General features: G+C 37.3%; 2 long non-coding RNA genes and 1 pseudogene across 3 annotated transcripts in view; 2 read left to right on the top strand and 1 right to left on the bottom strand.

Moving 5' to 3' along the window:
- LOC308636787 overlaps nt 1-26,663 on the top strand; it is a 532,023-nt gene that overhangs the window by 192,439 nt on the left and 312,921 nt on the right. The window lies entirely within an intron of this gene.
- LOC308636788 overlaps nt 1-26,663 on the bottom strand; it is a 682,020-nt gene that overhangs the window by 415,654 nt on the left and 239,703 nt on the right. The gene's annotated exons all lie outside the window — the stretch shown is intronic.
- Nucleotides 3,384-4,649, top strand: LOC308636769 (heterogeneous nuclear ribonucleoprotein H-like; annotated as a pseudogene). The gene has a single exon. The product of its transcript is annotated as a heterogeneous nuclear ribonucleoprotein H-like (transcript).

Genomic DNA, 26,663 nt, shown 5'->3' with positions numbered 1-26,663 from the left:
GGCCTGCTGGCACAGCAGAAATATGGTTTACAGCTGAATTTTGAAAGGTATGCTTCCTGCCCTCTCAAAATTTACAGTGTGACTATATAATATAAATTCACTCAAATTGAAACATATAAGCTTTCATTGTTATTTTTAAAACATGCTGTAATTCAGGCTATAGAGGAGGAAGGGGGGGGGGTTAGAGAAAACCAGAAGAGAAGGAAAAGAAAGAATAAAAAGAAGAAGAAATCTATTATAATAGTAAATTGAATTATTTATATTAGCCATAAAACAGCATCAAAATTACTGAGAAATTTTATAATCCCTATTTTATTATATGTTATTTTTTTATAGTTATGAGCTTCCCTATTACTTAGGTTGAAAGAAAAATTTCTGACTCCCCTCCTTGACTCTAAAAAAAGCTAAGCAAGTCTTCATTGCACCTTGTTCTTCCCCCTACAGCTAAGAATGATGAATTTCATATATATAGGATTGTATATGTATGTATGTGTTATAGACAATATTAAAATGTTATATAATTCTATATTCTCACCTAAGACTGTTTCTCTTTTTCTAAAGGAAAGAAGATTCATACTGGGGACCTGAAAAATGTTCTGAAAAAAATGGGAATAGAAATCACAAATAATGAATACAAAAAGCTGCTGAAAACTCTGCCCATGTATGGTAAGTATGATAGTGTGTTCTACTTCACTAGTATCTAAAAATTTACTTTCATTCAACAAACATTTTTGAAGATCAGTTACAAGTGTGGTACTATCCTCAATTTTGGAAGAGCAGGGACCATGTCCATTTCTCCAAGTTCCTGGGAAAACTGGTTTTAAGGATTTGTACTAGTAATCCTAATATTTGAAACATGTTATGCCAACTTAAAATATTTTTTAAAAGACACAGTCTGGGTTGGGGATGTAGCTCAGTGGTAGAGCCCTCTCCTAGCAAGCATGAAGCCCTGGGTTCCATCCCCAGTGTGGCTTGGGTAGGGAGACCCAATTTTAGCTAGCATTTCTAAAAACTCCTGTTCTTCTCATTTACATTTTGGCTTAGGAAACAGGGACCTCGCCAGTCAAAAGTCCTATCACAGGAGAAACAAGTTCTTTAGAAGAAATGAGATGGTAGGACAGAAGTGTAGGAAAGCTGAAGAAAGAAAAAATTAAGCCAAAATAGAGAGGAGAAAACAGGAAAGAAAAAGCTATGCACTATTCACCCTTCCTAGGATGCCAGTAACAGTCGTTTTGTATTCTGTCCAATGGACAGGTTCATTGCAGTGAGTTCTCTATACATCTTTCACTTCAGTAATAACTAATTGTGATAAATTTCTAAATTTTCCCTTCCTTTAAATATGAACATTGATTTTTATAATTCTCCAAAAACATAATTGTGTTTTATCCTACAGCTAATAAAAAGATTTTTGAGAAAGAATTAATGGAAGGTGTGAAGTCCTTCAGAGGCAAGTGAGACAAAGAATAAAGACAATAATGTTCAAAGCAATTTTCAAGGGCTGGGGTATAGCTCAATGGTAGAGTGTTTGCCTCATATGTATGAGATACTGGATTCAATCCCCTGCATCAAAACATAAATAAAGTGTATAAACCAAAGAATTTTAGTACAGAGTTGTACAACTCTTACCAAAATCAATTTTAGAATTTCATCACCCCAATTTTAGAATTTCATTTAGAAACTCTGTATCCATTAGCAGTTATAATCCATAACCCCTATCCTCCCAGGCCCAAGCAACTACAAACTGTTTTCTGTCCATCTTATCGTATTTTGATATATGGATATTTTTTCATTTTATATATTTATTTTTTCTTCATTTTATATATTTAATTTTATCAATCATTTCTTCTATGATATAGAATATAAACATTTTTCTATGATAGATATAGATGTACTTCAGATGAGTTAAACAAGGAGAAATCATATACATAAATTCTGCAAACCTTCATATTTAAGACCGATTTAATAAAGACCACCAATGGTTTTCAGTAATTCTTCCTCATTAATCAGAGTTCTCCTTTATGTACAATAACACATGGAAGTAGTTTTTTGTTACTATAGCAAGTTTCAAATCTTATTTTTGGGACCAGCAAACATGATTTGATTGTCATCTTTGCCTAACTCATCAGAGTAGCCAAACTCTGCTTTTTTTCCCTCAATATAAACTCTCGGAAATTTAATTATGAAAGTATATTCCTGACTCCCACATGACTTAAAGTTTCTTTTCACTTTCGTTTCTAGTTAGGGATTGATACCTGCATTTGTCATTGTATCTCATCCTTATCTACTTTTTCTTTTTTTTTTTTTAATTAAGGAGGGAAGGTTGGTGTCTGTGACCTAAGAAATGTTCTACAAAACACGGGGTTTTCTCTTGAACCCAAAGAAATGAAGGACCTGCAAGCTCACATACCAGTTACTGGTGGGCAATGAATAGTTTACTCTTAAAACAATGAATAGTTTACTCTTAAAACAATGAGGAAAGAAATGTTGGGGAGGGAAAAACTGGAGGCAGAGGCACCATTTAAGGGGCTCTTGACAAGGACCTTACCTAGGGAACCTCACTGGTGATCTATGGAGAAGACTGATCTGTCGTGGTAAGTTACATGATTATCAAAAACTCATTAAAAAATGGGAGAGAAAGGACAGCAGAGAGAGCAAAATGAAGAGAAAATGTCTAGAATATGTCAGTTGAATTGAGGTACTTTGTAGTATATTCAGTATCAGACAATTAAAAATGCATAGCCTAATTATTAAAGTTATTGATCTTTAAGATAAAGCTATCTAAGTAGCAGCAATGCCGGGTCCCCTGTGGAGGTGCTCTTAGTGCTGTTTCTCAAGCAGCGGCAGAAGTCACTACAACGCCAAGACCAGTCCAGTTCATGTTCTTTTGTAGAGATCTCTCTCTTCTCACTGGGCTGTGGGAAATCCAGCTGAAGTGACTGCATCTACTAGAGAAAGAAAGGAACAGTTCCGTAAACTCTTAGTTGGTGGCTTAAACTTTGAAACCACAGAAAAAAGTTTAACAAAGTACTGTGAGCAATGGGGACACTTAGAGACTGTGTGGTTTTGAGGAATGCTGCAAGCAAAAGATCAAGAGGATCCAGTTTTGTAATTTTCTCATCTGTGGCTGAGGTTGATGCTACCGTGACTGCAAGAGCCTGTTCAATTGATGGGAGAGTTGAGCCAAAATGAGGCATAACAGGAGGAGTTGGATAACCAAGGGCTTATGTGACTGTAAAAAATGCTGTTTTTTTGTTGGAATTAAAGAAGATGTCAAGATATTCTTCTTAGCCATGCCAAAGTTGTATTTATAATCTATTTTGATGCCAGGTTCCTCGAAGAGACACATGTGGGGCTCCGAAGTCAGAAAAGGATTGATGGTGAAGGTCTGGGACTTGCCCTGGTTTTGTTCAGCTGATGAAATGCAATGTTTATTTTCTGACTGCAAAACTCAAAATGGGGTTCAAGGTATTCATTTCACCTACACCAGAGAAGGCGGACTGAATGGCAAGGCTTTTGTTGAACTTGATTCAGAAGATGAAGTCGAATTGGCCCTGAAAAAAGACAGAGAAACTATGGAACACCAATATGTTGAAGTATTCAAGTCAAACAACATTGAAATGAATTGGGTGTTGAAGTTTGCTACTTAAGTAGTCCTGACATGGCCATTGATGGCTTTGAATGGCTTAGAGGACTCCCCTTTGGCTGTAGCAAGGAAGACATTGTCCAGTCCTCAGGATTGGAAATCGTGCCAAATGGGATAACATTGCTGGAGGACTTCCAGGGAGGAGTATGGAGGAGCCCTTCATGCAGTTTGCTTCATAGAAAATAGCGGAAAAGTCTCTAAAGAAACACAAGGAAACAATAGGGCACAGGTATGTCAAAGTATTTCTTAAATATACAAGTTGAAGTTAGAATTTATTATGATCTGACACGAAAGCTTACGGCCACGCAGCTGCCAAGTCTCTGTGACAGACCTGGGACTGGCAGAGGATATAATAGCATTGGCAGAGGAGCTGGCTTTGAGAGGATGAGGTGTGGTGCTTTCGGTAGAGGCTACAGAGGCTACAATGACCATAACAGCTATAATAATGACTATGGATTTAGGTCAGAGAATGTCTGATCACAGATTTTGGGTTGGTGGCTCTACCTTCCAGAGCACAACAGGACACTGTGTACACCTGTAGAGATTATCTTTCAGAGCTACTGAGAATGACATTTATAATTTTTTTTCACCACTCAACCCTATGAGAGTACACACTGAGATTGGTCCCCATGGCAGAGTAATGGTCAAACAGATGTCGAGTTTGCTACTCATGAAGATGCTATGGCAGCTATGTCAAAAGACAAAGCAAATTTGCAACATAGATATGTATAACTCTTCTTGAATTCTACAGCAGGAGCAAGCAGTGGTGCTTATGGTAGCCAAATGATGGGAGGCATGGGCTTGTCAAACCAGTCCAGTTATGGTGACCCAGCTAGCCAGCAGCTGAGTGGTGATTATGGAGACAGCTATGGCAGACAGAGCAGCATGAGTGGATACGACCAAGTTTTACAGGAAAACTCCAGTGATTTTCAATCAAACATTGCATAGGTAGCCAAGGAACAATGAACAGCAGCTCCTACAGTAGTGGAAGTCATGCATCTAAGGGTGTGAATGGAGTTGGAGAGATGCTTGCTTGCTATATGCTATATGCTAGAATGTTGACCCTATATTTTCTTCTAAGAGTTGCATAGTTTCTAGTCTAGTCCCTAGGCCTTTAATCCATTTTGAGTTCACCTTTGTATAGAGAAAGAGAAAAGGGTCTAGTTTCATTCTTCTACATATGGATAAACATTTTTCCCAGCACTATTTGTTTTTGGCACTTTTGTGATTCAGATGACTCTCTGTTTATCTCTGTATTCTATTCTGTACCACTGGTATTTGTATCTGTTTTTATGCCAGTACCATGCATTTTTTTTACTATAGTTCTATTGTATAATTAAAAGACAGGTATTGTGATCTCTCCAGCAGTGCTTTTTTTTTTTTTTTTTTTTTTTTTTTTGGTTCAGAATTGCTTTGGCTATTCTGGGTCTTTTATTTCTCCAAATAAATTTTAGCACTATTTTTTCTAGTTCTGTGAAGAATGTCATTGGCATTTTGATGGGGATTGCATTGAATGTGTACATTGCTTTTGGTAGTGTGGCCATTTTAACAATATTAACTCTGACTGTTCGTGAACATGGGAGTAGGGGGCTTTCCATCTTCTTGTGTCTTCTTCAGTTTCCTTCTTCAGTGTTCTATAGTTTTCATCATAGAGATATGTTACCTCCTTGGTTAGATTTATTCCTAGTTTTGTTTTGTTTTGTTTTGTTTGAGGCTATCATGAATGGAATTTTTTTCCTGATTTCTTTCTCAGCAGATTCAATATTAGTATATAGGAAAGCTATTGATTTTGGGGTGTTTGTTTTGTAACCTGCTACTTTGCTGAATTTGTTTATTAGCTCTAGCAATCTTCTGATGAAGCTTTTTGGATCTTCTAAGTGTAAGCTCATATCATCTTAAAACAGTGATACTTTGACCTCTTCCTATCCTATTTTTATCCCTTTTATTTCCTTCTCTTGCCTAATTGCTCTGGCTAGTACTACATTAAGTAGGAGTGGTGAGAGCGAACATCCTTGTCTTGTTCCAGATTTTAGAGAAAATGCTTTTAGTTTTTCTCCATTCACTATGATGTTGATTTAGGGTTTTTCATAGATGTCTTTATGATATTGAAGTAGGCTCCTTCTATATTTACTATCTTGGGTGTTTTTTTTTTCATGAGTGAATGCTGAATGTTGAAGGCGTTTCTGCATCTGTTGAGATGACTAGTTGATTTTTTTACCTTAATTCTATTTACATGATGAATTTACAGATATTTATTTGCATATGTTAAATTACTCTTGCATCTCTGGGATAAATCCAACTTAGTCATGATGTACAATCTTAATTAATGTGTTGTTAAATATGATTTTCCAATATTTTATTAAGAATTTTTACATCTAAATTCATCAGGGATATTGGGCGGTAGTTTGTTTTCCTTATCTGGTTTTGGTAGAGTGTAATACAGGCTTCATAGAATGAATTTGGAGGTGTTCCATCCTTTTCTATTTTATAGAATAATTTAAGGAGCCTTGGTTCATTGATAGAATTCAGCTGCAAATCCATCTGGTCCTAGATCTTTCTTTGTTGGAAGGCATATTATTACTACTTTTGTCTCATTACAATTTATTAGTCTGTTTAGGTTTTCTGTGTCCTCTTGATTCAATTTTGGCAGGTTGTGTGGTTCTACAAATGTATCTATTTCTCCTAGGTTTTCCAATGTCTTAGAATATACATTTTCAAAGGAGTCCCAAATGATGCACTGGATTTCTGTAATGTCTGTGGTGATTTCTCCTTTTCTCTCTAATTTTATTAATTTGGATCTTCTCTTTCTTTTGAGTAGTTGGTTAAAGCCTTATCAATCTTGTTTATCTTTTCAAAGAACCAAGTCTTCATTGCATTGATTCCTTGATTTTTTTCATTCTTGGTTTCATTGATTTTGGCTCTGATCTTAATTATTTCCTGTGGGGAGCCATTCTGACACGTGATTGGGTGACTCCCGTTAAGGGCCTGAGGCACTCTGGCTGTGTCGGAGTTATCCCGACCCTTTCCTGATGAGAGAGCCCATCCGTGTGGGGGTGTGCGTAACCACTGACCCTGGAGACCCAATCACTGACCCTGACCTTGGAGTGCAGCCCCCCCTCAACCTTCATTGGATGGAATTCTCCCCTGAATCTCTTGTTTCCCCCAAATAAAAGGCTGATCCCCGGCTTGTTCGCTCTCTCTCTCTCCTGCTAGCCCAGAGTAATCCTCGCTGCCCTGCTGAGCGGCTGGAGGCAGGGAAACAGGGAGACCGAGCCGTCTCGGACCTAGCATTAAAATAAGGTACTGTCTGTGTGTTTTATTTTGATCTCTTCTAACTAACTGAATGCCAGAACCTCATTAATGAAACCACTGCGCAGGCCGCGTGGTAGAATTGGCGCCCAAGAGGGGGGCATTCTGAATTAGTTAGATTGAGTGGGAGCGCGCGCTAAAAAGATTAAGGGAAAAAATAAAAAGGAAGATAAGGAAAAGAAATAAAGAGAAAATAAAGGAAAGTAAGGAATAAAGAATAAAGAAAAGAAAGAGGTGACATTTGGGTCACAAAAGTAATAAAGAGGATAAGGAAAATAAGAAATAAGATAAGAGAAAGAAAAAAGTGACATTTGAGTCACAAAAGTACCGAGAGATATTGAAGGAAAGAGACGTTAATTTACTTAAAATGGGAAATTCTACTTCTTCGGATAAGGAAATGTATCTAACTATTTTAGACAGTATAATTAATCAGAAAGGAAAACAGATAAAGAAAACTCAGTTATTGCAATTCTTAAAGATTGTAGGTGAATATTGTCCTTGGTTTTGTGACCAAGAGTCTCCAAATTTACTTACTTGGGAGAAATTAGGAAGAAAGTTACAGAGAGTTTGTCTTTCTACTGAAATACCTGGAGGCATAGAGAATATACAGAAAACTTGGACGGCCCTAGAAATTTGTCTCTTTGAATACATGGACCAGAGTCCGTGGCCACCAGAAGAGCTTCTGAGAGGTATTCAAAGAGCCATTAGGTCTATTCAAATGGAAAATCAGCCTGAGGCTAAGTTAATTTCCTTTCCTTTGAGCCGTTTTAAAACAAAAGCGCTAGGAGCTAAAACAAAGGTTAGAAATGTGCAAGCTAGCCCGCAGACAGATTATACAGAACAGCATGATAAAGAAGAAGCATCTCTAATCTTGGAGAGCCCTCCAGAAGTGGTAACCAATCTTCCTGGAGAGGAAAATACAAAGGAAACTCCTAGCGGGGCTCAGGTTTCTTCTCAGCCACGTGAGTTAGAAACCCAAATTCCAAATGGCGATAGTACAGAGTCTGATAGCAGCTCACAGTCTGAGAAAGAAGAATTAGACATAGAAACTCAGGACTTAGAGAGAAATTTTAATAGATTGCATTTAGCACCACCTGCCCAAGCTTTTAAAATTCGGCCGATACCTGCTAGAAGAACCAAATTTAACAGGTGTGCTGAATTAAAGATGACTTTTCTTACCCCAGTTCAGCAAGGTATTAAGAAGGCTCAAGAAATGGGGGAGGATACTACTGGTTTTCACCTCTTTCCAGTTTTTGAGCAAACTAATGAACAAGATCAGAGAGTTAGAGTTCATGCTGTAATCCCTTTTAAAACTATCAAGGAATTGAAAAATGCATGTGAAACGTACGGCCCAAATTCGCCTTTTGTTCAGAGTCTGATAGAAAATATTTGCTCACAACCCCTTCCTCCTAGTGATTGGATTTTTTTAGCCAGATCTTGTCTGAGCGGGGGAGATTACTTGCTTTGGAAAACTTACTGGACTGATTTTTGTAATGAACAAGCAGAAAGGAACAGGAGACAGGGCATAGAAACGCCAGTAACGATGTTTTTAGGGACTGAAGATTTTGCTGATTTAGAAAGACAGTTAAATTATGATTTTGTAGTGTACAATCAAATAACTGATTGTGCAAAACGTGCCTGGAGGCAAATTGTCCCCAAGGACCAGTCCAATTTAGTTCTTACCAAAATCAGACAAGGTGCCAGTGAGACTTATTCAGATTTCGTAGCCCGACTATATCAGGCTGCGAACAGGTCCATCGGGGACCCAGGAGCTAGCGAATTTATTGTTAGACAATTGGCTTTTGAGAACGCAAACAAAATTTGCCAAGATGTTCTCCGCCCCCATCGTAAGAAAGGAACAATTTCTGAGTATATTCGCTTGTGTTCTGACTTAGATTCCACTCAGTTGCAAACGGTGGCCTTAGCAACAGTATTAAAGGAAACTTTGGGGCCACAAAATTCAGTTCAGAAGTCCCGCAGCAAGTGTTACGTTTGCGGAAAACCCGGTCATTTCGCCTACGAATGTCGCCAACGCAAATTTAGGTTTAGGGCTCCATCTACTGGCGATAATAGATATTGCAGGACTCGGCGCCACGTGGTTGATTCGGGTGGCGCGGATGAGCCCGCCTTCTCGCCACAAGTATTTCCTCCTAGCGAGGGGACAAAAAACTTCCGTTCGGCCCCTCCCCGGGCCCAGAAACAATATGGGGAGACGTCGCACAGTGTGACGTCACTAGCGGCGCCGACCAGGACAGTCCGCGATTTTTACCGGAACAGAGACATGGATCACAGACAGTTTTCTTAGGACCTTCAGAGACAGTTGAATTAGATCCTGAAACGGGACCGACACAAATCCCTACTGGGATTTTCGGGCCGCTTCCTGAGAATACTGTAGGTTTAATTTTGGGGCGTAATAATTTAAAGGGAGCTATTGAAGTAATACCTGGCGTGATAGATTCAGAATTTAAAGGACAATTATATGTTACTGTAAGATCCAATTATGCCCTAAGACTCACCCCAAAGGATATTTTTGCTCAATTAATATTATTGCCTTGTGTCTCAGAAAGGCACCTGCCGGCAGATTCAGTTTCTAAACCGCCGGACAGAGTATATTGGTCCCAGTTAGTGTGACAAGAACGCCCTTTATTAAAACTTAGAATTAATAATAAAAATTTCCTAGGAATAATTGACACAGGGGCTGATAGTTCAATATTGTCCAGCCAATTTTGGCCCAGGCAGTGGCCTCTGCATACAGCCTCAGCTAATCTAGAAGGAATAGGAAAAATTTCACAGCCTGCTCAAAGTGCCAACTATCTCCGTTGGGAAGATTCTGATGGGAACAGTGGAATATTTAAGCCTTATGTGTTAGAGTCTTTACCAGCTAATCTATGGGGAAGAGATATACTAGCCAAAATGGGACTGCTACTAGTCACCCCAAATTCTATAAGGTCAGTTGAAGAAATTAATCAGAGGTATTTTCCTGGAGATGATAGGGAAAACTTTCAGGAAGAATATCTGTTTACAAGCCAGTCTCCACGGCAAGGATTAGTAAATACTTCAGGACAAAATTTTTATTAGGGGCACTGAGTACTTCCCCGATCCTTAAAACAGCTGAAAAAATTACGTGGCTCACAGAAGAGCCTATTTGGATTTCTCAGTGGCCCATCTCAGGGGAAAAGCTTAAAATAATTCATAGATTAGTTGAGGAACAACTTCAAGCTGGTCATATTGAACCAACACTTAGCCCTTGGAATACACCTATTTTTGTTATTAAGAAAAAGTCAGGAAATTGGAGATTACTGCAGGATTTAAGAGCAATAAACCAGATAATTCAGCCTATGGGATCATTACAGCCAGGACTTCCCTCCCCCACAGCCATTCCTTTAGATTATAACTTGATGGTAATAGATTTAAAGGACTGTTTTTTCTCTATAAGGTTACATCCTGAAGATTGTGAAAAATTTGCTTTCACTGTCCCAGCAGTTAATTTTAAGAAACCTGTTAAAAGATACTGCTGGAAGGTCCTTCCTCAGGGAATGCGTAATAGCCCTACACTGTGTCAAAAATATGTTGATCAGGCAATAGATCCCATTAGAAATAGCTTCCCTGATGCATACATTATTCATTTTATGGATGATATATTATTGGCCCATGCTAATTCAGAAGTACTTTCAGAAATTTTTACTCAGTTAGAGACCTCACTTACAACTATGGGTTTAAGTATAGCTCCTCAAAAAATTCAAAAGGTATCTCCTTTTCAATATCTAGGTCAGATAATTCAAGGGAGTACAATCCGTCCTCAAAATCTTCAGATAAGAGTCAAGGAGTTACGTACCCTTAATGATTTTCAAAAACTATTAGGAGATATTAACTGGCTAAGACCATCCTTAAAGTTAACTACTTCTGAGTTAAGTCCTTTATTTCAGATATTACAAGGAAATCCTTCTCCAACCTCTCCACGTCAACTAACTTTGGAGGCCAAAGCAGCCTTAAGGAAAGTGGAAATTGCAATTAAAAATGCACAGCTTACTAGAATAGATCCTAAAGAAATACTGTATTTATTAATATTTCCAACTGAACATACCCCAACAGGAGCCATATGGCAAAAATTAGGAGTTATTGAATGGATCTACTTATCTCATTCCCCTCAAAGAACATTAATTCCTTTTCATGATTCTACAGCTCAATTAGTGATTAAGGGTAGAACTAGGATTTTACAATTAATTGGATCTGAGCCTGATATCATAATTATTCCATTTTCTGTTCAACAGACTAATTGGCTTTTTCAAACTTCTAGTTCATGGCAGATAGCTTTTGCAGATTTCCCTGGCCAGATAGATAGCCATTATCCTCGTGATAAGATTGTACAATTTGCATCATTAACATCACTTATTTTTCCAAAGATTGTACTTTCCCATCCAATAGAGGGAGCTTTATCGGTGTTCACAGATGGTTCCAGCTCTGGTAAGGCAGGTTTCTTCAGCCGTGTTCACACAGAGGTAATACAAACTTCTTATACTTCAGCTCAAAGGGCAGAACTTCAAGCCCTGATTTTGGCCTTAGATTATTTTTCAAATGAGCCTATTAATATCTATTCTGACAGCTTATATGCAGTCAGAGTTACCAAAAATATTGAAACCTCAGTTATTGGGTTTACTTCATCACAGGAGTTATTTGAATTATTTCATAATTTACAAAAGACAGTGCTAATGAGGAAGTACCCATATTTTATTGGACATATCCGAGCACATTCTAGCCTCCCTGGACCTTTGGTTGCAGGTAATGATAATATTGATAAATTAGTAGCTTTTTGTCAACAGATGTCTTCATATGACTGTGCCCTAGCTTCCCATTCCTTGCATCATCAAAATGCTTCTAGCTTACGTAAAAAATTTAGTATTACCAGAGAACAGGCTCGTCAGATTGTAAGCCAATGCCCTAAGTGTGTTATTTACACTCCATCTCTGCCATCAGGGGTAAATCCCCGTGGTTTAAAACCAAATCAAATATGGCAAATGGATGTAACTCATATTCCTCAATTTGGTAAGCAATGTTATGTGCATGTCATAGTGGACACTTATTCTAGATTTATTTTTGCCACAGCACGTACTAAGGAAAATACTCAACATGTAATTTCTCATTGCTTAGCAGCTTTTTCTGTTTTAGGGTGTCCTATGCAGATTAAAACAGATAATGCTCCAGCTTATGTAAGCTCTGCTTTTCAACAATTTTGCCAAGAGTTTCAAATTAATCATAAAACAGGAATTCCTTATAACCCCCAAGGTCAAGCCATTGTAGAACGAGCTCATTTATCTATTAAACTTCAATTACAAAAATTAAAAAGGGGGAATAAGATAATGACTCCCCAAAATAGCCTTAATCATGCCTTATTTGTTTTAAATTTTTTAAACTATGACACAGAAGGTCACACTGCTGCTGAGAGGCAAATGTCTCCCTCAGTGACAGGCCCATTAGGCAGAGTTCTGTGGAAAGATTTACAGACTGGTCAGTGGAAGGGCCCAGATCCGGTAATATCATGGGGCCGAGGGCATGCTTGTATTTTTCCAGAAGGTGCTTTTCGTCCTATCTGGGTGCCTGAACGTGCTATCAGACATGGAGGAGATAGAACCCAGACTCAAGCGACTGAGGATAGACACGGAGGAGCCACAACCCAGAAGGAGGAGATATCGGAAAAAGATGAAGAAAGACCAGATTGAACCAGCCGAGAAGCTGATTTCGTGGAAAGATGTGAAGAAATTGACAACCCAGGCTTCCCAAATACTTCGACGCCTAGGAAAGAACAGGACCCCAGTCTTGATGGTAGCGACAGTAATTGCCCTACTGGGCTGTCAGGTAAAAGGGAATCAAGTAGACACTTATTGGACATATTTCCCAGATCCACCCCTGGTACACCCAGCTGTGTGGACTGGAGAATCTATTCCAGTATTTACTAATGACTCATTCATGATGGGAGGATTTACAGATACTCATATTACTCCCAATCATGTGACTAGATTTAATTATTCTGGCTACAGTGCCCAATTACCTTTATGTTGGTCACATGATAAACATGCTGGCTGTCTAAAAGTATCATTTGAAGAAAAGACAGCGATTGGTAAACCTAGACTGACAAATAATTCTATTTATGGAGACTTAAAACCTAATACTAGATCAGTAATTAAGATGGGACTTTCCCATAACAAGCCAGTCATTTCTGCAAAACCTCCACCAGTACCCCACTGTCCAAATAGTTCTATAATTGAAATTGGCACCTTTCCTAAATGGATAAATTGTGTAAATACCTTTCCTGTACTACATAAGGTGTCTAAAGCTAGTGGGTATATTTTAGACTGGTCTCCAAAAATTGATAAGAGACAATTACGAAGAAATTCTGCTATGACACCTGCAGGATTTGTTAGTAATATTTTGACTTATAGTGAAGGAGACATTCAAAGAGATATTTGGCGTTTAATTGCTGCCTCAGAGTATTTACATTTTTCAGACAAACCTTTACCAAAATTTGTTGGCAAGAACTGTAAAGAGGGATCTTGCTATGGCCTAAGAGCCTGTGTCCAATCTCCTTATGTTTTAATTATTGGAAATGTAAAAGTTAGATGGATAGATGATAGATATTTTGTTACTTGTAATAAGTGCAACCTAACCAATTGTATTTCTAGGTATAATGGAGGAAAAGGAGTGCTGATACTTCATCAGCCCTCTTTTGTTTTATTACCTGCTAATATTTCAGAGCCATGGTATGCTGATGCTGGTTTACAAGTTTTACAGCAGATTCATGTCCAGCTAACAAGACCTAAACGTGCTATTGGAGTCATAATTGTTGGTGTCTTAGCACTGGTCTCATTTATTGCCTCAACCGTCTCTGCATCTCTGACATTGTCTCAGAATATTCAGCATGCAAAATTTCTTAATAATTTAGCTCAAAATACTTCCAAGGCTCTGCGTAATCAAGTAAATATTGATGAAAGGATTGAGACTAAGTTAAACGCCTTAGAGGCGACTGTTATTAACATTGGTAATGAACTTTCAGCCTTAAAATTTAAGGAAAGGCTTAAATGCCATGCTAATTATAAGTATGTATGTGTTACAGCTGCCAAGTACAATGCTTCTCTCTGGGATTGGGAGAAAGTTAAAAACCATTTATTAGGTATTTGGCAAAATAGTAATAATAGCTTGGATATTCTGGAACTTCATCACCATATCCAAGACATTCAGAATAATAGAGCTGATTTTTCAGATCCTTCTTCTTTGGCTAACCAAATATTGAAGGAGTTAAATGGATTCAACCCTAAAAATATTCTTAAGCACTCCGCTTGGTACCTTATTGGATTATTCTCTTTGCTGTTAATTCTCTTTTGTATTGTAACTATAGGATGGCGAGTCTTCCAATCAAGAATCCGGGGACTCCAGAGAGTGAACCGCCACCTCATTGTTAAGAATAAAAAGGGGGAATATGTGGGGAGCCATTCTGACACGTGATTGGGTGACTCCCGTTAAGGGCCTGAGGCACTCTGGCTGTGTCGGAGTTATCCCGACCCTTTCCTGATGAGAGAGCCCATCCGTGTGGGGGTGTGCGTAACCACTGACCCTGGAGACCCAATCACTGACCCTGACCTTGGAGTGCAGCCCCCCCTCAACCTTCATTGGATGGAATTCTCCCCTGAATCTCTTGTTTCCCCCAAATAAAAGGCTGATCCCCGGCGTGTTCGCTCTCTCTCTCTCCTGCTAGCCCAGAGTAATCCTCGCTGCCCTGCTGAGCGGCTGGAGGCAGGGAAACAGGGAGACCGAGCCGTCTCGGACCTAGCATTAAAATAAGGTACTGTCTGTGTGTTTTATTTTGATCTCTTCTAACTAACTGAATGCCAGAACCTCATTAATGAAACCACTGCGCAGGCCGCGTGGTAGAATTTCCTTCTTTCTACTGGTTTTAAAATTGGTTTTTTCTTCTTTTTCAAGGGCCTTGAGATGCATTATTCAAGATTGTTTATTTGGAAAAATTCTTATTTTCTTATATAGATACTCATCTATAAACTTTCCTCTAGAACTGCCTTCATAGTGTCTAGAGATTCTGGTGTGTTCTATCACTATTCTTGTTTGATTCTAAGAATTTTTAAAATTTTCCCCAAATTTCTTCTATCAGCCATTCATCATTTGAAAGTGTATTGCTCAATCTCTATATGATTATGTAGTTTCTGTAGGGTTTTTTGGTATTGACTTTTCTAATTTAATTTCATTATTATTTGATAAGATACAAGAAATTATAACAATTTTTGTATTTGTTAATAATTTCTTTGTGAACTAGAATATAATCTATTTTGAAGAAGTTTCTATGAGCCACTGAGAAGTGTATTTGACTCTTGTTGGATGAAATATTTAATAGATGTCATTAATTCTATTTGATTTATAGTATTTTTAGACTTAAAGAGTCTTTACTGAGTTTATGTCTGAATGACATATCTATTGGTGAGAGAAGTGTGTTGAAATCACTCAGTATTATTGTACTGGTGTCTATCTGAGGCTTTAATTTTAACAGTGTCTCATTTATGTAATTAGTTGCACCCACATTTAGGGCATAAATATTTACTATCATTACATCTTCTTGTTGGATTGTTCCCTTTACCAGTATGAAGTGACCGTCTTTATCTCTTTGGATTAATTTTGACTTGAAGTCTTCTTTGTTGGATATGAGAGTAATTACTCCTTGTTTTGAGGGCTCCATTTGCATGATACATAATTTTCTATTATTTCACTTTCATCCTGTGGCTGTCCTTGCCTATAAGATGAGTCTCTTGTAAATAACATATAGTTTTGAGTCTTGTTTTTTTAAATATTTATTTTTTTAGTTTTAGATGGACACAATATCTTTATTTTACATTTATGTGTTGCTGAGGATTGAACCCAGTGCCTCGTGCATGCTGTGCGAGCACTCTACCACTGAGCCCCAGCCCCAGCCCCTTGAGTCTTATTTTTTAATCCATTCTGCCAGCCTATGTCTTTTAATTGGAGAGTCTATATTATTAACATACAGTGTTAAAAAGAGATGCTATAAAGAGATGCTTACTAATTGCTACCATTTTGATTTATTTCTGATGTTTAGTTTGGCCCTGTTTTTCATATGTTTAGCTAATTTTCAAATGAGATTTGTTCATTTGTGATCTCTGGGGTTTGCTTTTATTTCTTCTGTGTGGAGTATTTCTTTAAGTATTTTTTATAGTACCAGCTTTGGTAGTCATAAATTTGTTTAGTTTCTGCTTACCTTGAAATGTTTTCATTTCTTCTTAGATTTTGAAGGATAGCTTTGATGAATATAGCAATATTGGTGGACAGGTATTTTCTTTCAGGACTTAGAACACATCATTCCAAGCCATCTGGCTTTTAAAGTTAGTGCTATGAAATTGAAAATAATTCTGATTGGTTTGCCTCTAAATGTGACCAAACATTTTTCTCTTGAGGCTTTTAAAATTCTATTTTTGTTTTGTATGTTAGGCATTTTAATTTTGATATGTGGTGAAGAGGTTCTTTTTTGTTCTTGTCTATTTGGGGTTCTAAACACTTCCTGTATCTGACGTCCATCTCATTCTCAAGGCTTAGAAGATTTTCTGTTATTATTTCCCTGAAGTGGTTATCCATTCCAGTAGACTCATCTCACAACTCTTTTCAATTCCAATGATTCTTAAATTTGGTCTCTTAATGTTGTTCCAGAGTTGTTGTATATCCTGATCATGGTTATTTATTTTATTCACTTTAATACTGTCTGAATGTTCAAGGCTGATCACATTGTCGTCCAGTTCTGAGATTATAATCATTCTTTTGAATTCATTATTTGATATTTTATCCTCTTCAGTACCTTTATAGTCAGTTGCTGGTGAATTCTGAATTTTACCTTGTGTTTTTTTCATATTTACTGTATTCCTGTGTTAACTTTTATGCATCTGTGTAGGCCTTTTTAGGGCACTGCCTTTTCTTGCCAAAGTATCCTAGAGTGATATAGATCAAGACCCCCTCATAGGTGTGATATCCACAGACTTTGTGTTAATTTCATGTTTTGCTATAGGAGTTATGTCCATGAGTGGGACCTAAGGTCCCACCCTTAGCTATTCCTATTAGGGACCTGATCATTAGTGACTTTGTCTCTTCTTTGTATTAAAGCAATAGCTGAAGTTTGAGCATCATTAATTTGTGTGTGGAGCAAAAAAGTACATTGTCTTTTGTTCAGAAGCAGTCTCTCCCTTGTGAACTTGTAATGTCCACATAGCTTCCCAGCACCTCACAGAAAAAAAGGAAAACACACAACAGCAACAACCAATGCAAACCAAATGCTGCATTAAAGTAAATACCTGGTGCCTACTATGACATCTACAACACCACCACAAAAACAGGAATGGTGGAGTCAGCAACTGCCAACATTAAAAATAATACATAACTATGAACTAGAACTGGCATTAAAATAAACAGCAGGTGTCAGCTACGTCATCCATAGCACTAATAATTGTTACAATATAAATGTGGGGGCAGGATTTATAAAAACCAAATATTACCAAAATATGGTAAAAATTCAATTCATTAAGAGAAAAGAAAATGTGATAGGAAGGTAGAAGAGGGGAATGTTCAAAATATTAACAGATTCAAAAGAAATGGAGCAAGTGATGATGATAAAGAAGGAGAAATAATAGGAAAAAACAAAGTAAAGGGAAAGAGAAGGTAAAGTGGAAGAAGAAAGAAGAGAAAGAAAAACAAACAAAATAAAAACAAACCAAAAGCCTAGCCCTCAAAATATAAGGCAAGGAAAAATAACTATTGTTTAAAAAATGAGAAAAAAAGAAATATGTATATTCTATATATGTCCATGGACCAATCAGCACAGCAAGAACACATCACACACAAAAAAAAAAAAAAGGAAAAAAGATCCTTAGTGAAAAATGAAAGAACCGTTTTAGATCAAAATAGTCAACAAGAATGGTTGATCACTGCATATGCCCAACTTTCCTTCTTTCTATTTTTTCTTGGACTATGTACTGAGAGAAGGAGAGAGAGAGAGCATGTGTGTGTGGCTCTGTGGTACAGCGCTTGCCCTGCACATGTGAGGCACTGTGTTTCATCCTCAGCATCACATAAAATAAATAAATTAGTAAAACAAAGATATTGTGTCCATGTTCAACTAAAAAAAATGAATGAAAGAAAGAAAGGGCTGGGAGTTGTTAACCTCTTCCTGTTTCTTGTGTTGCCCACCAAGCTGCCAGTTGGTGTATCCTAAAACTGCAGCTAGTTGAACTAGCTCTTAGCTTTCCTTCTTAATAGTATAAAGATGGAATGAGAAGTACTGCAGATTGGAGTTTCATAGACCAGATCAAGGCACTCCCAAGGTAGGGCTGCTGCAGAGTTCTATGAGGGGAGTTCTGGCAGTTGGGGCTTAGTTCTAATCAGGCCTGTTTAACAATTTTGTTGGGTGGTATTTGCTCTGGAGAGATTAGATCAACATATTCCTAATGCCAAGCAAATGCTAATCTCTGCTGGTAGTCTGAATCTCATGAGTCTTCCAAGAATTCTACTCACAGGGCAGGAGGGCCAAGCATCCACACACTCTGCTGCTCATGAATATAGCCTTTCTGGCTTAGTCCCTGAGTGTATTCACACCTCCTGGTTCAGTTTCCCAGCATTCTTCAGCTAGTCAAAGGAAAAGCAAGTTGGCTCCCTTTTGTTTCCTGACTTGAATCCCCTGGGTATATTCTCAGGTTCTTCTAGGTACACCTGAGGCCACATATTAGGCACTTGCTAGGGAAGTATGGCTATGTTTGCTTCAATCTCCTGGGCTCCTGCAGCAGCAAGCTGCAGCGTGGCTCCCCGAAGATGGATTTTGCCTCAACTCTCCACTTGCCAGTTGAGAAACAGAACATTTTCCAAATACCACTTCACTGAACACCCTCTGGATCAGCTCATTTCAAGGTGCTTTTCTTTCTTTCTTTTTTTCTTTCTTTTTTTTAAATTTAACATGGACACAATATCTTTGTTTTACTAATTTATTTATTTTATGTGATGCTGAGGATGGAACACAGTGCCTGTGTGTGCAGGGCAAACGCTCTACCACAGAGCCACAACCCCAGGCTGCTTTTCTTATCTACAAGGTTTGCCCTGCCAAATCTGACCCTTGTGTTTCTCTCTGTGCTATCCCTCCCCTCTGTGGTAAACCCTTGCTGCCACTGCCACTCCCAGATGGATCCAATGTACTCTTTTTTTGTTCTTTGTTTAATGCACCCAAATTTCTGAGTCTCTAAAACACTGTCCAATATTGAATTTTAATGAAATTCCTCTTTCACTCACTTTGCTGAGGAGCAATACTCCCACTGCTTATATCCTGAGCCATGGAACAACTGCTTTATCAAGGATGTTCTTAAGTGACTGACATTATTTTATAAGTATTTACAATTATATACAATGAAGAATACAGTGACTGCCAGTACAGCTGATTGTCACTGCCTTGATTCATGCAAAGATGCCAGCAGTTCTACTCACCTTTGCTGTTGCACCATCAGTGCAAATGCCAACACTTTGAAAAAGGCAAAGGGTATTGAGTGGCTTCAGAGGTCCATGGACCACACTTTGAGAACCACTACTCTGGCATGCCTAAACCTTCTACATGGTGCAAAAGAATCAGGTCTGAAAAGAGGAGGATTGACTATGGAATGGAGCTAACTTCAAACAGGCAAAACCTCACACACCATAATGCTCTAAAGATGTTTAACAGCTAATAATTTATAGAAGAAAAAAGAAGCTATATTAGTCGAATGGATATATTCTTAGAGCTTAAATCTTCTTTTCTACATGTTCCTGTGAATTAATAATAATAATAATAATAATTCTAAGGTAAAGCAAAAAAATTTCTGTAATTCCATATGCCATATTTTAATTTAAGAATTTTGTATCTCACGATCTTCATCTCTGAATCCAAGTTCTGAATTTTCTTACAGAAGATGACAAGGTTGAGTTAGATGTGTTGATGGATGCAGCAAAACATTTTATGGGTAAGTAAAAACTTATAAAAGATATTACAAAATTGAGATGTAAGTCTTTGTAGAGAATTGCCTTTGCCAGGCATGGCATGGTGGTGTACATCTGTAATCCCAGTGGCTCAGGAGGCTGAGACAGGAGGATCACAAGTTCAAAGCCAACCTCAGTGAAAGAGAGGTACTAAACAACTCATTAAGACCCTGTCTCTAAATAAAAAATACAAAAAATAGGGCTGGGAATGCGGCTCAGTGGTCAAGCGCTCCTGAGTTCAATCTCCAGTACCAAAAAAAAAAAAAAAAAAAAACAGAGTTGCCTTTTTATAGCAGTAGGTAACTCCCTCCAGCAATAGTGTTACAAATTCATTCAGCTCTTTTGTATATTCATTGATAATTTTGTCTTACTAGCAACAATTCAGATTATTAAAAATTTAGGATAAGTATGGACACTCTCAAAGAGAAGTACTAACTTGTTCAATATTTGATTCAGTAGTGTTTTTTCCACTGGTGTTCAAAGAACCAAAATATAGATGAACACAGTAAATTTCAATGTGATGTTTTTACATCAGGATATATGGTTATTATGAATAATTATTCCTATAATTCAGGCCATGAAGTAATAACAGAGTTGTTACTCTAAGGTAGATTATGTAAATTATTTTTTATACCTTTGTTTTATTTATTTTATTTTATGTGGTGCTGAGTATCAAGCCCAGTGCCTCACACATGCTAGGCAACTGCTGTACCCCTGAGCTACAACTCTAACCCCTGAATCATGTAAATTCTTTATGCCATCTGTCTTAGTTCATTCCTACTACTCTAACAAAATGCCACATACTGTATGCCATACACTGAAGTATAATCTTATTTGAATTAAAAGAATCCTTTCACATACTGAATTTCAAAATATCTCTATGTAAATGAAGTTGGCTCATGTATTAAACTCAATTCTGAAGCTAAAAATAATGCTGTATTTCATTATATTATTCATAATTTGGAATAACTAAATCCCTTAATATGCTCATCTGAAACAATTCCCATCTCTTCAAAGGAAAAAAGGTTGAAACTAGTGACCTAAAAAATGTGCTGGGAAGCATGGGAATCTGGATCACTGAAAAAGAACAGTTGAAACTGTTAAAAACTCTGCCCATCTCTAGTGAGTATTTAGCATACCACCCTGATGTTCAGGGAAATGTGATATTGTGGGCTTCTGGTGAGAACTCTGAGGAATACCCTAAGGGAAAATAATGTAGTACTGGCGTTAGAAATGCTGTTCTTGTTATTTTTATTTTAATTTAGAAGTGAGAAACTTCTCTCTTTTGCATTCAACCAGTGACCCCTTCTAAATATTTTCATAGTGACACAGATAAATATCCCCCATTATGTACCCTGCACCTTCAATCTCTCCCATGCAAAATTTTCTACCTCCCCAAAATCCAACTATATTAAATTTTTTTTTTAAAAAAAGTAAACACCTAAGGTCAGAGGGCCTCCAGGCTCATGGGCCTGTCATTATCTATTCTGATTGGTCACTGACACAACCCATCAGTCCCTCAAAAGTTCTTCCTCCTGGACACTTGCCTAGGCTCACCCATAAATCCTAGAGGCCAGCCAGTGCTCACCGGTACCTCCTGCTTGATCTCAGGGACCTCCATACAGACATCCTTACCTAGCCCCATAGTTTCTGTCCCCAGTTGTCCCCCAGGTAAGAGCAAGCCTGCACATTGCCAAGGGGGCTAGTGACCCTGAAGGCAGAAGTATCCAACTAGACAGCAAATGTTCCATATCCATTGAAATTCTCCTCAAATAAGTTAAGACTATGGCAACTTCATTGTGTCTGACATTGGCCCCAGTTTGATCTCTCAGAGAGCCAGTTATAAGAATTGCTTCTTTGTTAGTACTTTGGTTCTGAGAAAGCAGGAAGAAGATGCAAATAGACTGTAAGGGAGACTATGGGGGAGAGAGAGAGAGAGAGAGAGAGAGAGAGAGAGAGAGAGAGAGAGAGAGAGAGATGCCAGGCACTGAGGGTTCCTTCAACACTCCAGACACTCCTACCCCAAAATGGAGACCTCTGGGAAAAGACAGGATACTAGAGGACAGATTGGGCTGGTAGATGACCACCTATTCTCTGTTTCAATTACATTTCACCTCCATTTATAGAGTTTGTTTAGAGGAAGAAAACATTTCTTTAATTTTTATTTAAATATTGTTTTATTACTATTCAAGTTGATAACTGTTTCTAAACCATCTCTGCAATGGGGTTACCTTTTGAGCTAAACATACAAGTACACCTCATGGGCCCACAGTAGAGACAGGGAAAAGAGGAAAAGATGGGAGGTCAAAGTGCAACAAAAGAAGAGAACAAGAAGACAGCAGGAGGAAAAACCACCCATGTATGCCTGTTTGTCATACACATCTGCCACTGCCATGTGTTTCAGCAAGGGGCTAGACTGACCATATTGACAGCAGTCCTTATCCTCTATTATTGAGGGTAAAATAGAATAATATTTTGTAGATGATCATATAAAACATCTTACAAAATTGTAGTCTCTTATCCTCCTTTTGACTTGTATTTTATTACATTTTACAGCAGATGGCACAGTGTATATTAAAAGATTACTGGCTGGTTTGAAGCCTCTCAAAGGTAAGAATCATGAAAACAGCAGCTACAATGATTGTGCCTTGCTTTTTTTTATTTCTCACTTATTAGAATTATACTATTCTACTACTTTCCTGATTCTGAAAATATGTGTTTTAACCAATCATTCTTCTTTGGGTATAATTATATTTGAGAAAATCATCGTTAGTAGTTTTTAAGTTTTGCTTCCATTTAGGTTGGTTATCTTTATTACAATTCATGAGATTTGTCTAATTCTTCCTTTATCACATCCATGATCATCAGTTCAATTCAAAGTTATAGCTCAGTGCTGAGGGAGCATTTTCTCAACTCTGACACTGACTTTCTGGGTTCATCTAAGTAGCCAATGTTTTACTCTCCACTTAGGGTGATGCCTCCTCTCAAAGCTAGCATCTTCTTGAATTTACTTGTATTTCTTGTATCCTAAGGAAAAAGAGTCCATGTCAGTAAGCTGGAAACACTTCTGGAGAATTTGGAAATCGAGCTTGTGGAAGAGGAATATGAGGGCCTACTAAACCATCTGCCAATTGATGGTTAAGTATTTCAGATACCATTGTACCTGGGAGGAATCTTAGGGCTTCCATGGGTGGGCTTCTGAAAGTAAACTTATTTTCTAATCTTCTTGAAAAACTAATGAAATATTTCAAACATACATAAAAGCAATACAAACATCAGGTGCCCAATAGCCAGAGTTAACAAATGCTATCTTTTTTGACATATTTGCTTTATCTATTTTCTCTCCTTCTTCTCTTCCTTCCTTCTTTCCCATGTATACCTTTTTTAATAAGATAAAATTGCAGTGATGACTCAATTAGATCAATTTAGCTGGATAAATTGTCAAAGAGGCAAAACTAGCATAATTCATTAGGAAGAAATTATTAAGGAATTAGCCCCAAGCTAAGATTTCCTTATTAGAGAGTAGTTGGATTCTAACCCAGAGCCAGTTTCCATCAGAGACACAGACAGCATATCTTTCAGTAGAACCAGCATATAGGCCAATCCAGAATAAATAGTTTTTCTCTCTTAACTTAGGGCCACTACGACCTACTGGCATCTTTCATGCTAACATAGAAAACAGCTTGTAGTTAAAACTTCACTCTCAGGGCTGGGGTTGTATCTCAGTGGCAGAGTGCTGGCCTAGCACCTGTGAGGCAATGGGTTCTATCCTCAACACCACATAAAAATAAATAAATAAAATAAAGCTATTGTGTTCATCTACAACTAAAAATATTTTTTTAAAAAAACTTCATTTCTCCTGGGCTTAACAAGACTGTAATTATCCATAATTTTATCTGGCTCATTTTCCTTAATAAAAAAATACATAATAAGTTATTTTTTATTTATGATATTATCTAAGGAGTCCTCAAATGCTTCCTACTGGAGAAGGTATTGTTGCCAGAAGGTATTTTTTAGAGCCCTTGAATTTTTTTTTTATGACAATATTTTCTTCTTTTCTCTCTCTCCCTCCTTTTTTTTTAAGAAGTACTGTATGCTACCACTATGTCCCCAGTCTTTCTTTTATTATATATTTTGAGACAGACTCTTGCTATACTTTTGAGGCTGGTCTTGAACTTGAGACCCTCCTGCCTCAACCTCCCAAATCACTGGGATTACAGGTGTGCATCACCATGATTGGCTTAAATGAGAGAATTTTTCTTTCTAACCCAACAGTCTATTGTACCACTTGCATTCTTTCATTTGTTTAGCTAGTACAAACTAGCTATAAACTAGCTAAACTAATGCAAAACACTGAACTAAAGTGAAAAATTTCTATCTAGTGGTATAAAGAAAATTAAGGCAGGATTCCAAATCTTAAATAGCTTAAAGTCTTAAGGGGTAGAGATAGAGAACATAAGTAAAATTTAAAGAGTTCGGCTGCATACTGTTAAGGTTTAAGGGTTAGCTGCTTATATAAATAAATGACTTTCAGATTTCAAATTCAATCTTGTCTATTGAAACATGCTCTTCTTATGAGTCTAAAAGAGGAAGAAGCCTATTAAAAGGAACTACTGTTAAACTTCTCTATCTCAAAATGGTATTAGTTAAATGAAAGTTCACTTTAAATTTATATCTTGAGCAGGGCACAATGGTACATGCCTGTAATCCCAGTGATTTAGGAGGCTAAGGAAGGAGGATCATTCGTGGAAGGCCAGCCTCAGCAACTCAGCAAGACCCTCAGCAACTTAATAAAACCCTGTCTCAAAAAATGGAAAGGACAGGGCATGTAGCTCAATGGTAAAGCACCCCTGGTTGAATCCCCAGTAACAAAATAAATAAATTAACATCTTGATTTTTTTTTCTTCCCTCTGTTTCTTGTTTATTTTGAGTTAAAAGAGTTACTAGAGAAAATTATGAAAAACAGCTGAACTGTAACCCTTTACATTACAAATTACATTTTTTCATGTCACTTTTCTGAGTCTAAGATTTGACCTCTGCCTGAATTATATTTTCTTACAGAGAATGAAAGTGTTGGTTTAAATGTGGTGATGGATGCAGCAAAAACTTTTACAGGTAAGTGAGAAGTTAGGGTGGAAAGGGCATTCATTATTAACTAAGACCTGAATGCTTTATAGGAAAGAACAGGATTTTTAAAAACAGTCATATTCTCTTCAGGCTATTTATGACATGCTAAATTGACTCCTCTAAAATTTAATAGCAAAATGTTTGTTTCATAAAACTATTGTTTGATATTAGATTTTTCCTATACAAAGCTATATTATGTAGAGTTATGAATAATAGTATTTCCACATCACTTCAAGGTGAAGTTTTTGTAATATATAGTTACAACAAAAAGACCCCATAATTCAGATGATACGATGGTATTTGACTTGTGTCTGGAATTGTATGGACTTTTCTTTCTCTTGACTTTAAAGTATAGACTTTCTAACTGCACAATCACATGTAAATATTGCTCCTGTAATTAGGGAGAATGTCACATAGGAATCGTTTTCATAATTTGAAATCATTAGGCTATTGAAAAAATTCTCCATGTTAACAATGCCTGTCTTTCTAAAGGAGAGAAGGCTGATGTCAGTGATCTGGGCAAAGTGCTGAGGAAAATGGGGCTGATACTCAACAATGAGGAGCAAAAGAAGCTGCTGGAAACTCTGCCCACTAACAGTAAGTATTTAGCACACTCTTTGAAGAAACTTGGATGTGAAAACTTATGAAGTTATGTTATGTGTTTGTCCAGTAAAACCCATTTAGAAAACACCAATTCTTACACTAGAAGAAATCTTGTTTCCTGTTTTTTTAACTTATATTTTATTGATTGATTGATTGATTGATTGGCACTGGGAATTGAATCCCAAGACATCTACACTGAGGTACATCCCCAGTCCTTTTTTTTACATTTTATTTTGAGAGAGAGTCTTGCTAAATTGCCAAGGCTAGCCTCAAACTTGAAACCCTCCTGAATCGCTGGGACTATAGGCATGCACTACCATGCCCAGCAGGTGATTTATATTTTAATACTGAAAGCTGGCAACCTCTTTCACTAGTCTCTACCATCAAATACAAATTGTTCTGTAGCCCTGGGGGCATTGCCTAATCTAAGTCATTTACAAGAAGAGGGAAATCGGGGAAGTAAGAGAAGGAAGGAAAAAGCAAGAAACAGGAAATTAAGACTTTTTAATTTAATCAATGAGTACATTAATAACAGAAAGCGCTTACTTTATCTTTGGTTTAATTCTCACACGAAGGTAAAAATAGAATGAACTTCCAAACAAATCAGAAAGTTGTTTGGGTGTTTTCCCACAAAATTAAAGATGTTGTGTTGTCTTTGTGCAGTCTTTGTTAGTCTTCCCATCATTTAACCTACATTCTGAATAGTGTCTTATCTTACAGGTGGTGGAAAGATATATAAGAATAGATTGCTAAAAGGTGTGAAAGCCCTTACTGGTGAGTGAGCAAGTTTCACCTTACTGGTGAAAGAGCAAGTTTAAAAAAAAAAAAGAAAACTTATGCTTAGAAATTTCTTTCAGATGTTCAATTTTGCTTCCTGCACTATTTTCCATTGTTACGACTCATAACTTATGAGTCTTCTTTGGGTGCA

The sequence above is a fragment of the Spermophilus citellus genome, assembly GCF_964194105.1.
Source record: "Spermophilus citellus genome assembly, chromosome: 17".
NCBI lineage: Eukaryota > Metazoa > Chordata > Mammalia > Rodentia > Sciuridae > Spermophilus > Spermophilus citellus.
This window is presented reverse-complemented; position numbering and strand designations above follow the sequence as displayed.